At 44.6% G+C, this 15114-nt stretch overlaps 1 pseudogene; it reads left to right on the forward strand.

Annotated features, from left to right (window-relative positions):
* Positions 1-14579, forward strand: part of LOC147709561 (fucolectin pseudogene) — a 127523-nt pseudogene extending 112944 nt beyond the window's left edge.
* The last annotated feature ends 535 nt before the right edge of the window (positions 14580-15114 follow it).

Consider the following 15114-nt stretch of genomic DNA (forward strand, 5'->3'; position numbering starts at 1 on the left):
CCAAAGAGAAGAAAAACACCACTGTAGCAGAAAAAGCCACTTTTATTTACAGGATCAGGCAAATTTCTTCCAATATCGATAACTTATATGACATGCTTCTTATATTTTCCGAAACCGTATAAATTTGAACGTTATACCAAAACCATATAATTTCATTTCAAACATATTTCTTTATAACTGTTTTTCCAAAAACCTTCAATGAATTTCCTTTTATTAAATGACCCCATATTTCAAAAGATGTCAACTTTCTTTCCTTTTCTTTCTCTCCATCCTGATCCTTCCCCCACCCTCTCTCATGAAGGACGATCAATATCAGCTCTAGACATTGACCTCCCCCTCTTCCGCCACTCAAGAAAAACGACAGATTTTTCCTGACCCCACCCTTTTGCAGCTAGAAAAACACGTCATTTCATTTTTCTTTTGAAGCTTGATATTCCACTCCTGGGGCTACCCACAAATCCACATTCAATTCCTTAGATAACATATCCGGGATTTCCAGAATATAGTAAGCCATTCTAAAGTGAGTCAAATGCACCCCATCTTCCCTGAACAGATGACCTTCTCTGCCAGTGATGTTGTCATGCGCTATGGTCAAGATACCCATACCTGCACAAAATACCTTCATTGCTCTATTCAGTTTCTTCTGTGCTTTCTCAATGGCAGTTTTATTCCTCGCATTCCTCCATTGTTTTCTGAAAACAAATTCTGTCCATACTAATCGTGTCCCCAACCAATTATTTTTAATCACTGCTAAATCCAACTGCATTTTTCATATCAAAACTAAACTGGACAAGGAAACTAAATCATTTTCTCCTAAGTGGAGTATTAACATTTCTGGGCCACCTCTTTCATAACAAATTTGTGTGAGCAATGGAAACAAACTTTCGCATCTCATGCCCCCTTTACCGCACCAGTAAAGTTTGTGTCCATCGTTGGGTATGCCCAAATTTATGCCGTAGAACTTGTGGTCAGCAAAAATCGCAGCCCATTTTACAAAAGAATGACCTATTGATGTTTTTCTGGACATAAACCCCGAATATCACCTAGATAAAAGAAAAACAGCATCAGAAAAACAAAATGATAACAAGAATAAACTCTGTCAAATTAAACTATCTCACACTACAAGTTGAGCACCATCTACTAATTCTTTTGATTGTTTCCCAACCTAACCCATTCATACAGTTTCTGACGCTACTCCTATTCTAAAAAAAAAAGGTTGCGCCCACCACCCTGCCTAACACTACCTCTTCAAACCATTTTCGTCTTACCACTTCTGGACACGCTTTCGCAGATCGCAGGTTATCTGCCCATTGTTTGAGTCTCAGGCCTTGGTAACATATTCTAAAACCTTCTCTAAATCCCCAATACAATTTTGCCGCTGTTGAAGTATCTGTATAAAGATTCAGCCAGGGAACCAACAATTCCCATTTAATTGGGGTAAAAGCCTTTTGATAAAGCAGGAAATGATGCCCTTCTTCCTCTATCTGTTGAGCCTTGCTCCTGAAACCCATGTACCATCCCTCCGGGTGCGGCTGTAAAACATTGTGAGAGTGTATGGTTTCCTCCGCATTGGGAGCATTCATGCTTAAAACGACAGTATGGCCTGGTACAGTTATAATTCCAACATGCCCCAGTTCCACTTGTGTGTCCCCTCACCAATGTCCCCGCCCCTCCCTGGGTGGCGCACCGAGAAAGGGCCGATAAACCACAGGCAGCCCACTGGCAGTATGTGTAGTGTCCGAAGGGTTGGAGGAAGACATCCACTGAAGCCATAGTTCCGTATGAATGTCTCCCCATGGTCTATTCCTAGAGATACTCATCCTGGCCCTGAACTCTTCGTCGTAATTTAACCAAGAAAAACCACCAAAATGCATGTGAGATTTTCTCACGACGTCCATATATTTGAATATAGACACCGCCCTCTGCGGGTACCTCTCACAATAGATACTGGCAAATATCAAAAATGCCGATGTCCAGTTATCTATATTACGGGGGACTCTGGGGCATCTGGCTAACTCCAGTTCTTCCTCCTTAGTACCTTCTTTTGCTTGAACATCACGGTGTAGTAAACGAAAAACATCAACATATTCGTGTTGCCATATTTTTTGTTTTGTCTTGTCACTCAAATGCGAACCTAAAGGATTTGCCACACCCATATATAGTAACCGTTTAGGCAAACTTACCTTTTCAACGCTCCCTCCCTGCTGTGCATTGTTTACCTCAACACAGAAACTCCCGCCCTGTTTTACACTCACCACCTGATTTTTTCCCACTGCTTCTGGCACCTTGTCACGTGAATCTGTGTCTTTCCCTGTAGGAGGAACCACATCCAAAGCCCCCCACCAGTTCGGCTTACCCTTTGTTAGCTGTTCTTCTCGTCTCTGAAATTCAGTTGGAGAGATCCTCTCATGAGTCTTGTGTTCAACAAGTCCTGCGTCGTCTTGAATGCCGATGTCCAGTTATCTATACTACGGGGGACTCTGGGGCGTCTGGCTAACTCCAGTTCTTCCTCCTTAGGACCTTCTTTTGCCTGAACATCACGGTGTAGTAAACGAAAAACATCAACATATTCGTGTTGCATATTTTTTGTTTTATCTTGTCACTCAAATGCGAACCTAAAGGATTTGCAACACCCATATATAGTAACCATTTAGGCAAACTTACCTTTTCAATGCTCCCTCCCTGCTGTGCATTGTTTACCTCAACCCAGAAACTCCTGCCCTGTTTTACACTCACCACCTGATTTTTTCCCACTGCTTCTGGCACCTTGTCACGTGAATCTGTGTCTTTCCCTGTAGGAGGAACCACCTCCAAAGCCCCCCACCAGTTCGGCTTACCCTTTGTTAGCTGTTCTTCTCGTCTCTGAAATTCAGCTGGAGAGATCCGCTCATGAGTCTCGTGTTCAACAGGTCCCGCGTCGTCTTGAGGTACCTGCAGTGATTTAGGAGAGGTTGTTTCCCCGCTTCCCCTCCCCTTATCCCGCTGTTTATGCGACGTGTCCATCTGTTCCCAAATGTATTCCATACCTCCCCTGCCTTCCAGACCCCCCCTAGCTTCCACCTCTTTCCTCCCGTCCCTCCGATGATAATGCACTTGTTGGCTTCCACCTGGGCGTTCGCCATCTCCAACTCCACCATCAAAAGTTTCCAATCAATGGCAGGCTCTCGCTCTAAAAACCTGCCCGTCAGCAAGGGATCCGCTGAAAATCCCCCAGTAAAACCACTGCGTTCAGCGGCCGCTCTGCGCTGCGCTCCTACACTGCCCATCTTCTTATGTTCATTACCGTAGCCAGACCCCCTGCTCCGTCGCCCTTCCTCTCGCATTCCGCTAGGAAAAGAACTGTCTCTAGCACTGTCTTTGTTGATCTTGCTACGAAGACTATCCCCTGCCCATGTATGTTCCACCCATATCCAATGTCCATCTAAAAGGTCCCCCATCTCAACTTCTTCAGGACGAACACCCACAGGCACTTTTCTTGCTACTGGGAAAACATATTCTCTGTTGAACCGTGTATTCCCCAAACCTTTTTCACGCATGAAGTCTATAAAATCCTCCTGGTCCTTGTCCAACTGGATGCCTAACTCCTCCTGTTGGTTATGTGCACCCTCCCCTTCATCCAAAACCTCAGGGGCTGAAACATTGCTGGGGGGCAGTGAAACTGGTAAATTCTGAACTATGTTAAAATGAACGACTGCTGCTCCTGTCCCTGGCTCTTTTGCTGCTTTGCAGTGAAAAAAGGGGGGCGCACTGCCTGCTCTCCCACCCCCCACCCCCGTCTGTGACCCCATGTCGGAAAACTCCTCTTCACTGCTGCTAGAATAGTCTACTAGCGCCATGCCAGGCATATCTGTTGTGTCTAACATTGGAGCCCCTCCTTGTTCCTCTCAATCAGGTTGAATGCTTTGAACGCTATGTGGTACGCTAAAAACTGCCACCCGGGGGTGCCTGTGCCCTTTGCTAAACACAGCTCCTGCTCCTCTCCCACCTTTCTTTTGCCTGACCCTCAGTTCCTTCTGCGCCCTTCCCCTTGACGGCACAGCCTGCCAGTCTGGGTCCTCAGGTGACTCACCCAATTGCTCTGCACCACAAATGGACCCCCTCCTCCTGACTGTGGAAAGCGAGACCTACATCGACTGTCCTGATAGTGACCGGCCTCCTCTCCCGGCCGTCACTCGACGTGCCCCAGCAGAGCACGCCCTCCTCACGTCTCTTCTCATGTTTGCTGGCTGCCTGCAGGCTTCAACTGCATGCCTGACTCCCCTTGACACAGCTCTCGTGGGCGGCCTGACAGGTGTCAACAGAGCTTCGCCAGCCCCTTCGCTTAAAAGGTCACTTCTCCCGGCTGCCTCAATGACCCTGAGCGCCTCTTGCAGCGCTTCCTGTGACACCATGACTCCACCGGGGAATGCAGCTAATATAAACTATTTCCGCCGCCTGCAAGCCACTGGAATTGCCTTCGACGCAATTGCCTCACCAAAATTCCTACTTCCCCTCATTAAACGCCATTCCAAAATGGCGTTTGCGCTCCCTCTCTAAGCTACGGCACCACTCTCCGTGCGCAGCGCCCCGCCACCCTATTCTCGCTTTTGGCCCAAACCAATCGGGCGAAAATCCCAGGGGGGGGGAGACGCTTGCCGCTCAGCTCCTCCCGAGGATCCCATTATCCAAATCACGGCGCCTACCGAAAATGAGCTTGTTTCCCTACAGATATTTGATGGCTTTTTGAAATATGGTCGGAGTTGCTACGCCCAATCTGACGAGTTCTATGAAATTGGGTATGATTTACTAAAAAAAAAAACAGTTGGCATTAGGATGAATGGGCTTCATGTGGGTGCCAGCTCCCAGTGAAGAATTCTCTAAATTCAGCAGCCATAATAGGCTGAAGGAAACACAGTGCCGGGCTCTGTAAGATCAGGAGCTCCTTTGAACCAGGCAGACAAGCCATCAGTGTTAAACAAAGAAGGGGGACCAAGGAGCTATAAAGGTCCAGTGTCCATGCTCCTAATATAAATCTATTTATCAAAAAGAGGACAAAGTTCCTAGATCAGGGTGCAAACAGTCACCAACAAGGGTGCAAAAGTCACCCATGTATCAAGGTGCAAAAAGTCAGAAAACAAGGGTGCAAAAGTCACCCATGAATCGGGGTGCTAACAATCACCCATATTTAAAAACACAGAGAGATTAAGAAAAAGGTAGACTAAAGTAATCCTAGGTTTGGAAATGTCCTAATGTGAGAGGGAAAATAATTCTACATCCTCTGCTGCCCTCACACACCCCGGGGGTGTCATGCTTCATCATCGGGTGTTTGCTCCTTGTAGGGCCGGCGCTGCAATTCCCTATGGGTCCCTCGAAGGGTCACTTTATCGGAGATCTTTTTTGAGGATTGCCGGATGTTGCATGCGGGTGTGTGGGGATTGGGTAAAAGGAGGGTAAATCAATTTATGTGCACGTGATAGTGTAAAAATTGACTGACCCCAAAAGGGCCCATTAGGCCTAGGTGTCAAAAGTCAAGGCCAACATGTTTCGCGCCCCTGTTGCCCGTAGGTCATTGGCGCTTCTTCAGGACCACAATAATAAACAGTGTAGTGCACGTGCTATAATAAGTAAAGATTAAAATGAGAACCCTCTTAACTCAGCCAGGGCGGGTCTGTATACCCTCAAAGTGGGCAAGCCATCAGTAGCAGATCACAGCGCCTACCGAAAATGAGCTTGTTTTCATGACAAGAATTTTTATGGCATTTTGATGAATTGTCTGAGATGCTTTGCTGGTTACGGATGCTGCCACCCGTAGCGTTTCGATACTGTTCCGAGGCAGTAATGGAATGTAATTATTAAATAAATTACTGCCCATCTATAGATTGAGGCATATTGATAATTCCGACAAGTTTAAATGGTCTTCTCGGGACACTCTGTGTCTGTTTTTTATGTTTTCTTTCTCTATTTTACTCTACGGTTTTTCATTACTCAAGGGAAGAAAAAGACTGCCGGCGGTACAGACGTTCACTTTGCTTGAGGCATGTATTGCTCGTAACAATATATTAATGCTATGCCCAATTGACTTTTCAGAAGTCCCACAGAAAGATGTCTTAAACTCCTTTCCGAAAAATAAAGAGAAACAAGTAGCACTGCTGACAGGATTGCACACATGGATACAGAAATGTTCAGGGGAAGACGATCCTTTGGGAGAACAATTCAAGTCTTTCTCATAGTGCTGTTTCTAGTACCAAAGGCATTAAGGGACTTCTGACCACTATCAATTCTGTGAAGTGGTAGCTGGTGACCTTTAAAAGTGGTGGGGCATAATCCTTGGCTCGAATTCCAGTAAGGGATTCACTCATACTTGTTTGCACTCACTCTTATCTCTCAAATCAATTCTCACTAATTTTCCTTACTTATTCTTATTTGCTCTTGCACCCACTTCTACTTACTCTGACTCAGTCTGACTGCCTCACGCTGCCTTACACATTCTCACTCTGACCCACCTAGTCTCACTAATTCTTACACTGTCCTATTCATTCTGGTTCACTTAATCTCACTGCGACTCACTCATTCTCATTTAGATTCATTCTAGTTCACTCATTCTCATTCAGTTTCCATAAGTCACATGGTTTCACTGATGTATGCAGTCCCACTCATTCTGATTCATCAATATCACTCTGACTCTCACTCAGTCACATTCATTCTTACCCATTCCAACTCACTCGGTCCCACTCATTCTGAGTCAATCCTACATATTCAGTCTCTCCTACTTTGTCTCACTCAGTCTCACTCACACCAACTCCATCAGTGTCACTGATTCTCACTCTGACTCACTCATGCTCATTCTGATTCACTCGGTATCACACACAGTTGCACCCATTTACACTCACTGTCACTCTCGTTCACACACACTTGTTCAATCTTACTCGTAGGCACTCTTCCTATGATCTATTCCAACTCACTTGATTCATTCCTTCACTGATTCCCTCACCTTCACTCACATACATCAACATTCTCACACATACACATTTTCTCTCTCACAGAAACACATTCTCACAAATACACAATCAATATTTAAAAGCTGTTTTACTTACCTTGCATGAGTGCTTATTCTTTTACAAATTAGGGGCCTGATTTAGATCTCAGTGGACGTGCTACTTTGTCACAACGGTGACGGACAACCCGTCCACCGAAATATAAATCCCATAGGATAGAATGTGATTTAGATTTTAGCGGACAGGCTACCCTTCACCACTGTGACTGAGTAACCCATCCACTGATACCAAATCAGGCCCTAGTCAATGAATCCATCATATAGGTAGCCCCAAAATAAGCCTCAAGCCCAGGACCTCAAACATTCTTAAGATGGCTCTTAAGTTGTGGCACACCAGTATTGTATTCCTGGAGTTACCCGAGGACATCTGTACGAATTTGAGAGATATGGAATTTGTTAGTTAGAATTAAGACTTCCAGAGAATTTAAAAATCACGGCAGGTATTGCATCTAAATATTAGATTGTGGTCTTTGAAATTATTATCCTCATGCAATAGCCAACATGTGCATACCTCTGTAAATCAAGCATGTACATCTGTTTCCCAAAATATTTAGATTTCCCAGAGTTTATTTTCTATAAAGTGGTATGTTATCAGCTGTAATTAGGCACAAATATTAAATAAATCAACCAATTTGTACAGCGCAGCTTGTCCCCCATGAGGGTATCCAGGCACTGGCATGGACCAAGAGTGCAGTTGAACAGCCAAGTCTCCAGCGTTCTTCAGAAATCCTGAAGTGTTAGGGAGGTCCTCAGGTGCAGGGAGACTTCATTCCATTCCAGTTCTTGGCTGTGAAGTTGGAGAAGGCATGTTCTCCCTTTATGCTGAGGGGATGTGGTGGGTATCAGTCAGCGTGAGGGTGGAGGATCAGAGTTCTCTGGTGGGCATGTGGAATTTTAGGCAGTGGTTGATGTAGTTGGGGGTAAACAACCTTTACCACAATACTTCTTCTCCACAGGGAATCACAACGCGGTTGTTAAAAGACCGCGTTGCAATTCCGCATACCATTACTCCACAAGTCGGAACAACAACTTGCGGAGTGGGGGGAGGTGTTGGATTTAAAATCCAGCACTTTCCCTATTGTCCACACAGAATGGAGTTGGAATAGTAAATTATACTATTCCAACATCCAGTGCCCCCCCTCCGCAAGTCGTTGTTCCGACTTGCGGAGTAATGGCATGCGGAATCACAACGCAGTTGTTGTAACAACCGTGTTGTGGTTGTGGGCGTTGTGATGGGAAAAAGACTACGGGATAACGATATACATTCATAGGTGGGACCAAAGTCATGTAGCGCTTTGAATGCCAGTGGAGTTCTCTGAGGTGGGGAGTGATGTGTGACGCAGAAGGTCTAAGATGAGTTTTGCAGTGGCGTTCTGGATGGTCTGGAGTCTTTGATGAGGTGTGCATCGATTTCCTAAATAGAGTGCATTTCCGTAGTCTAGATGGCTGGTGATAAGGACTTGGCAGATGGTGTATCTGGTGCTTTGGGGAGACCCTTGAAGCAGGCAGAGGCTATGGCTTTGACTTGAGATTTCATGGTGAGTTTATTGTCCAAAATGATGCAGAGGTTCCTACCGTGTTCGGTTTTGGTTGGGGCGGGTCTGAGTTTGTTTGGCCACCTTGAGGCATTCCACTGGGATTCTTTGTTGCTAAAGATGAGGACTTCAGTTGCGTCCATGTTGAGTTTGAGGCAGCTAGTTCTTATCCAGTCAGTAACGCCTGTCATGCAGTTGAGGAAGATTGATCTTGTAGATGTGAAAAGGCAGAGAGGGAGAGTATGATCTGTGTGCCAATGGCATATGAGATGTGCTTGAGTCCATGGGATCTGACAAGGTTTGCCAGGGGTATTATGTTGACATTGAAGAGGGTAGGGCAGAGGGATAATACTTTCAAGATGTCACAGATCATAGGTTTGGGATCAGAGGTTTGGGGTGGGAGGTGGATTTGTTGTGTTCTCTTGGTGAGGAAGGAGGTGATCCATTTGAGGGTCATTCTTTGGATGCCTATGTTGTTCAGTATTGTGATTTGCATATGGTGGGAGATGGTGCCAAAGGCTTCTGAGAGGTCCAGGAGGAGGAGGGCCACTCTCTCCCTCTGGTCAAGGAGTGTTTGAATGGTGTCAGTGGCTGTGATCAGTGCTGTCTCAGTGCTGCATTTGCTGGGAAGCTAGACTGGGAGCCATACACGAGGTGGTGCTGTTCCAGGTGGCTGGATCGTTGTTAGTTTATTGCTTCCTCAATGACTGTGGCTGGGGAGGGGAGCAGTGAGATGAGTCTGTAGTTACTCAGTTCACTGGGGTTGGCTGTGGGCTTCTTGATTAAGGGCTTGACTTCTGTGTGTTTCCATTCTTTGGGGAAAGGTGGTGGTCCATTGAGGTGTTGAGTAGGGTGGCAAGTTGGCCGATCACGGTTGCTCTTAGGTTGAAGATATGATGAGGACACAGGTATATGTAGGGCCCTGAGTAGATTGATTTCATGATAGTGATGGTTTTCTGAGTGGAGACCTGGCTCCAGGTGGTCATATGAGGGTAGGCTGGAAGGGGCTTATTTGTGTGTGTGTGTACCATTCTTTTCATCAAGGAAGTCCTTGAGATTAGGATATAAAAATATATAGATTTTAACCCTGTACCCACATTGGCGCTTAGCTGTTGTGCCGTTGAGATTGCTCTGGTACACTAACTATACTGTGGCATTAACCCCCGAGCAAGATTGCCGGTGTAAAGGAGTTTTATATCTCGCTGGACGAGAGACGTTTTTAAAGACATAGGAGGTTCTTACCCCGATACGTTATTCCCAGCATTTAGTTCATGAGAAATTTTGGGAAGACATTTCATGTAGTCCTGATGAAGGTGGTTTGACTACATGATCCACCGAAACGCGTCGCATAACAGAAAGGAGGATTGTGTTTCAAATTGACTGGAAAATAATTCTGACGTTTTGCTGAATTTAATTTTCTATTCATTTTTTGTCCATACCTCCTTTTCTTTTTTATGAATAGGAATCCATTGCTTCCTTACTTCTAATGTCTACTCCCGTCTTTTTAAATTATTGTTGAATCATTATTTTTTAACATTGTATTGTGTAACTAATAAATTGTCCAGTATTTTTCATAATTTCGTTTGTGTTTGTATTTTGCCTCACTAGCACAGTATATTTTTGTCTAATTGTCTTTTGAACGTTTGTCATAACAATAAGGTGTCCCAAAGGGAATATTTGCTTGACTAATAGTCTACTGTGGCACCCCATCCCTTTGGTTGTGGGGTCCCTCTCTCTTTTATTAGAATGAATCAGGATAACCATAATGCCTAGATCTGAGTAACATGCTCTGATAGTGAGTTAGCCTCCGTTTCACTGTCGCTACTGTGAATCTCGCTACCTTATCTCACCTCACACCACCTCAAGAACGCTCCGTTCCTCCAACTGCAATCTAGCCTCGGTACCTAGGATTAGAAAAGCCCGCTCTGGCAGCCGACTGTTTTCATACAACGCGGCTAAACTATTGAACTCGCTTCCCTCAAACCTTAGAGCTCAACCAAACCTTCTCTCATTTTGCAGAGCGCTCAAAACATGGCTTTTCCCATAAGGCTCGCCCTACCAGGTTCTTGTTATTAGCGCTGGGACGCCCATGGGTAGCTATGCACTCTACAAATCTGTAAAATAAAATAAATGATCCGTTCTCATAGACTAGCATGGGCTAGTTGAGAATTACCTTCTATCTTCCTATCTGACCCCAGGAACCTGATAGGAAGTTCGAGTTTGATATTTTTGTGCTCAGGACATTGAAAAACACCTTTTAGTAAGGACTGTTAATATATCCCTTGTTGGGAAATGCCTCTTCTGAAAATGCTGTAGTTTCTAGCCTAAGCGCTACTGTAGGCTTGGTGAGTATGTGTATTGGCCGTCTGGTTTTGGATCAGCAGGTCCAGCTGGGTCAGACCTGGCAGGAGAGAGAGATAGGTAGTCTGGACATGGGGAGGGGTGACTCTTTGATCTGAACAGGGTCTTGCCTGGCAAGGTGAATGATGGCTCCACCTCCCACTGGGTGTCTGATAGCGGACCCCCTCATGCTGAAAGAGCAGGATGTTGCATCATAAACCGAGTGCTCCATGACCCCACCGAACTGGTTCTGACTGGAGTCAGTGAGTTGTGACATTAGAGAACAAAGGCTTTTTAGATATAAAACGCTGCGCTGGTACTTTGTCCAAGTGTGTTCCTTTTGGATGTCAAGACGAAACTCTGTCCGAGTGAACAGAGGAAAGGACTTTGAAACTTTCACCAAGCTTGCCGAAGAAACTTCCGAGTGCCTGAATTGAGAGCGCCTCCTGCAGAAGTCTCAGGGACATTAAACTTTACCCCGTCATTCCTGTGCAAAGAATTCTGCTTGCAGGTGGCCTCGGTCGAGTAATCCGGAGCCTCTAGTTCTACTGTAAGGGCTGCGGACTGAACCTATGAAATATTCGCTGAATCTGTGTGGGCCGCTGCAGCTAAGAGAGAGCTGCTGCCGCTGAGAGCCCGCCTGAATTTGAATCTTCTAAATTGTCGCTTAATTTGTGCGGGCTGCTGCAGCTAAGAGAGCTGCCGCCGCTGAGAGCCCGACTGAATTGGAACTTTTGAGACTTTCGCTGAACTTGTGTGGGACACTGCAGCTCAGAGAGATCTGCCGCAGCTGAGAGCCCACCTGAATGTGAACTTCAGACCCTTCGCAGATTCTGTGTGGGCTGTGCCAACTTTGCATCACACTTTGTTTTCTTTGGGCTGCCACAGCTAAGAGAGAGCTGCTACTGTTGAGTGCCCACACTATTGCCAACTTTGCATCATCGTGATTCATCCTGTGGGCCGCCGCAGCTAAGAGAAAGCTGCTGCCGCTTAGTGCCCGCACCTTTGCTAACTTTGCCTCCATGTGATTTGTCCTGTGGGCCATCGCAGCTAAGTGCCCGCATCTTGTTCACCATTGTTGAGCTTTGTTGCTATCATTTCATGGGCCGCCGCAGCAAAGAGAGTGCTGCTGCCGCTGTGAGCCCACCACAGAGCTGCAAGACAAGAATCATTGTGGGTGCATGCTGTGGACCTCTGCAGCTAAGACTTGTGGTCGCTGGGAGTCCGCATGTTACCGTCTCTGCTTATTCGAGAAACTGCGTGCTCTGTCCCCTTTCAACTGCAGATACCTGGTGCGCAAAGGATGCGTAGGCCCTGGCCTTGAACTCAGTCTTTGTCACGTTCTGGTGAACACGTTATTGCCTTTTTGAGTCCCTCTAGTTTACATGCATTGTAGCTTGTTGAAACGCTTTGAGAGTTTCGGGTTAAGCTTTTAGATAGATATATAATTTTTCTATATCTACCTGAGATATGTCCTTGTGTGGTGTTGTTACTGCCTTGTTGTACATGGTCCTAAATGCTTCACACACTGCCTATGAGATAGGCCTAACTGCTCATGCTATGTTCCCACAGAGTTGAGCAGGGGTTGTCAAAAGGGGTAACCCATTTACCCTGACTTAGGTGGTAGGGTCTCTATTTGGACATTGGCGCCAGACATTGCCAACTAGAGACACCCATTTCTAACACTAGTCATTTCTTTTTATTTTGGTCTGTGCTTGTGGTGCGGAAAAACAGTCTAGAACTAAGGCCAGCATGCTGGAGTCGGGATTATATAGTCACCATGCAGAATCCATGCAGAGCCAAACAACACTACCTACAGGTGTGCATGGGGACTGCTAAAGTTTTTTGGGATTCAGTCTGACACCTGGTGAATATTTTAATGTAAGGAATCTGCGGCTACATAGAGTCTCTACTAGGTAAGGCATTTTAGAAGGTAAGTAAGTTGTTCAACACTTTGTATGTACAGTTTACATCACAATTCAATCTCAATACACCTTCACCAGGAGCTTCTAAAGCATACTGCATCACATCATTCATTGCTCCTCAGATGCACAAACCCAGAGATCCCTATATGAAGTTTAGTGACATTTGATGCACTGCACCTGAAATGCCCATGTGGCACAAAATACAGTGCTCTCTCAGGCACATCCCTGCATGCTACTCTAGATCACACCACCTGGTTCTCCTCTCAGATTCTCTCAAGCAAAGCTTTGCTGTACATCCCCTTCTGCTCAACTGCTGTGACCCTCAGCTTCACTGGTGCTCATCCCATGACTCCCCTGAGGAATCTTACTTTGTCTCCACGGCACATCATACAATGCTTTGCTGATGCACTTCTTTAGCTGCATAGCTATGTAGGTTTATAGGATTATTTACAGCTGTTGGCCTCTTTGCATTAACCCCTGTAAATGTACTTCTGTGTGTGTAATTTCAAATGTATGTCAGTCCGGGTCATTTTGGCCTGTAGGGCAACCAGTGAATGCCCAATGGGTTGGTCTGACATGTCAGTGTGTGGGCTGGTTTTTATGGTCTGGTGTGACAACGCTGCTGTCAAGAATTACTAGAGAGGGGCTTTGGCTCTTCCCATGTATTGGGAGCCAGAAGTGCATGTTTTGGTCGGACAGAAGTTGTGTGCTTCAACAAAAAAGTGCTTGCCCTCAAGATAGCTGTGATCATTTTGTTTATTTTATCAAGGAGCCTCAGTTGGACTTTCAGTGGCACACACAACATTGTAATGCTATTAAAGTGTCTTAGATAACAAGATAATTGATGTTGTACTCTGGCAAAATCACATATGGGAGGAGAGCAGTCTTTAACCTACATAGATTTTTAGGTCAGGCTTGACAATGCAACTTTCACATGAACTTTTAACCAAACCCTTTGATTATTTCACCATCTTTTTCTTTTACATAAATACATATTAATTGCCATGCTATTTACTTGTAATGCTTCGCCATACCATACAGCATTCTTTTAAGACAGACATTCTGATATTTCCAATGCTTGTTTCGTTGATCGTGGACCTGTTTTTTGGTCTGCTGGGCCGGTTTTTACTGTTGATTTCCCTGATGATAAAAGAAACATTGCCTGTAGTAAGCTCAAATCCATGCAATCTTGCACACCTTGCGAAACACTTACACAGTGTGAACTTACAAGTTCAAAACTGCTCCAATTTACAAATATGGGCCACATTCTTTACCTATCTAATTAATTAATGAGGGATTAATTATACGTTGGTGCCTGTGCCTATCTATTGTCGCAGTTTGACCCTGATGTAACTTGAACTTGAAGAAAATGGTTTACATATGTTAGTCTATGGACGTGTGCCTGTTCTATGTGTGCATGTATGTCATTCTGTATGAACAATTCAAAAATCAAACCTAATCTCTTTGTCAATGCTTGTCCTCAAACAGCTTTTGGATAAATTAATGAAACACAGGAAGGCAGATTGTTACAAACTTCAATGAGCTAATTCAGATTTTCCTTTTTATTGGATCCCCAGGTGCGGCTCCATTTCCATAATCGAAGGTGGTAAAACCGTGAACTTTCAATGCAACGGAATGGTGGGCCGTTATGTGAACGTCGTTACACGAGACCGAAAGGAGTACCTCACACTTTGCGAAGTACAGGTGTTTGCTGAACCGGAAACATTAAAAAGTGCTTTCAAATAAAGATATTTAATCAAATCCCTATTATCTATATTCATTTAAACTTACACAGCAAATGGCATATTAGGGAGCTATTGAATCAATGTATTGAATTCACGAGTTGTTCTGTAATTGCTGGAACAAACTGCTAGTTCAACTTACCGCCCTAAATTTTTGTTTTTCATTTTCTGTATTCATTTTTCTTCATTTGATTAAAAAATATGTTGAAATATTTCTTTAAGTTTAATTCAATGAATATATAGCTGTAAAGGGTTTACCATTTTAGTAGATGTATTCTGTAATACATGTATTCGTAATGTAACCACAAACTGAATAAGGAAAGTGTTAGAAAACTGTTCAGTGGCTATACTAGATTCTAATAAATGTTAACCCAATCACAACCTATTTGTCTTGTCCTGTATGTGATGTGAGAAAATTTCCCTTTTAGGGTGCCACTCCCTTCTGTACTGTTTTATTTTATTATTATTTTTTAGACTCTGCACACTGGGATACTGCTTGCCAGAGCTTATGGTCTGACCCACAAAAAGTGTCAAATTGG

This window comes from Lissotriton vulgaris, chromosome 6, assembly GCF_964263255.1.
Source record: "Lissotriton vulgaris chromosome 6, aLisVul1.2, whole genome shotgun sequence".
NCBI classification, from domain to species: Eukaryota; Metazoa; Chordata; class Amphibia; order Caudata; family Salamandridae; genus Lissotriton; species Lissotriton vulgaris.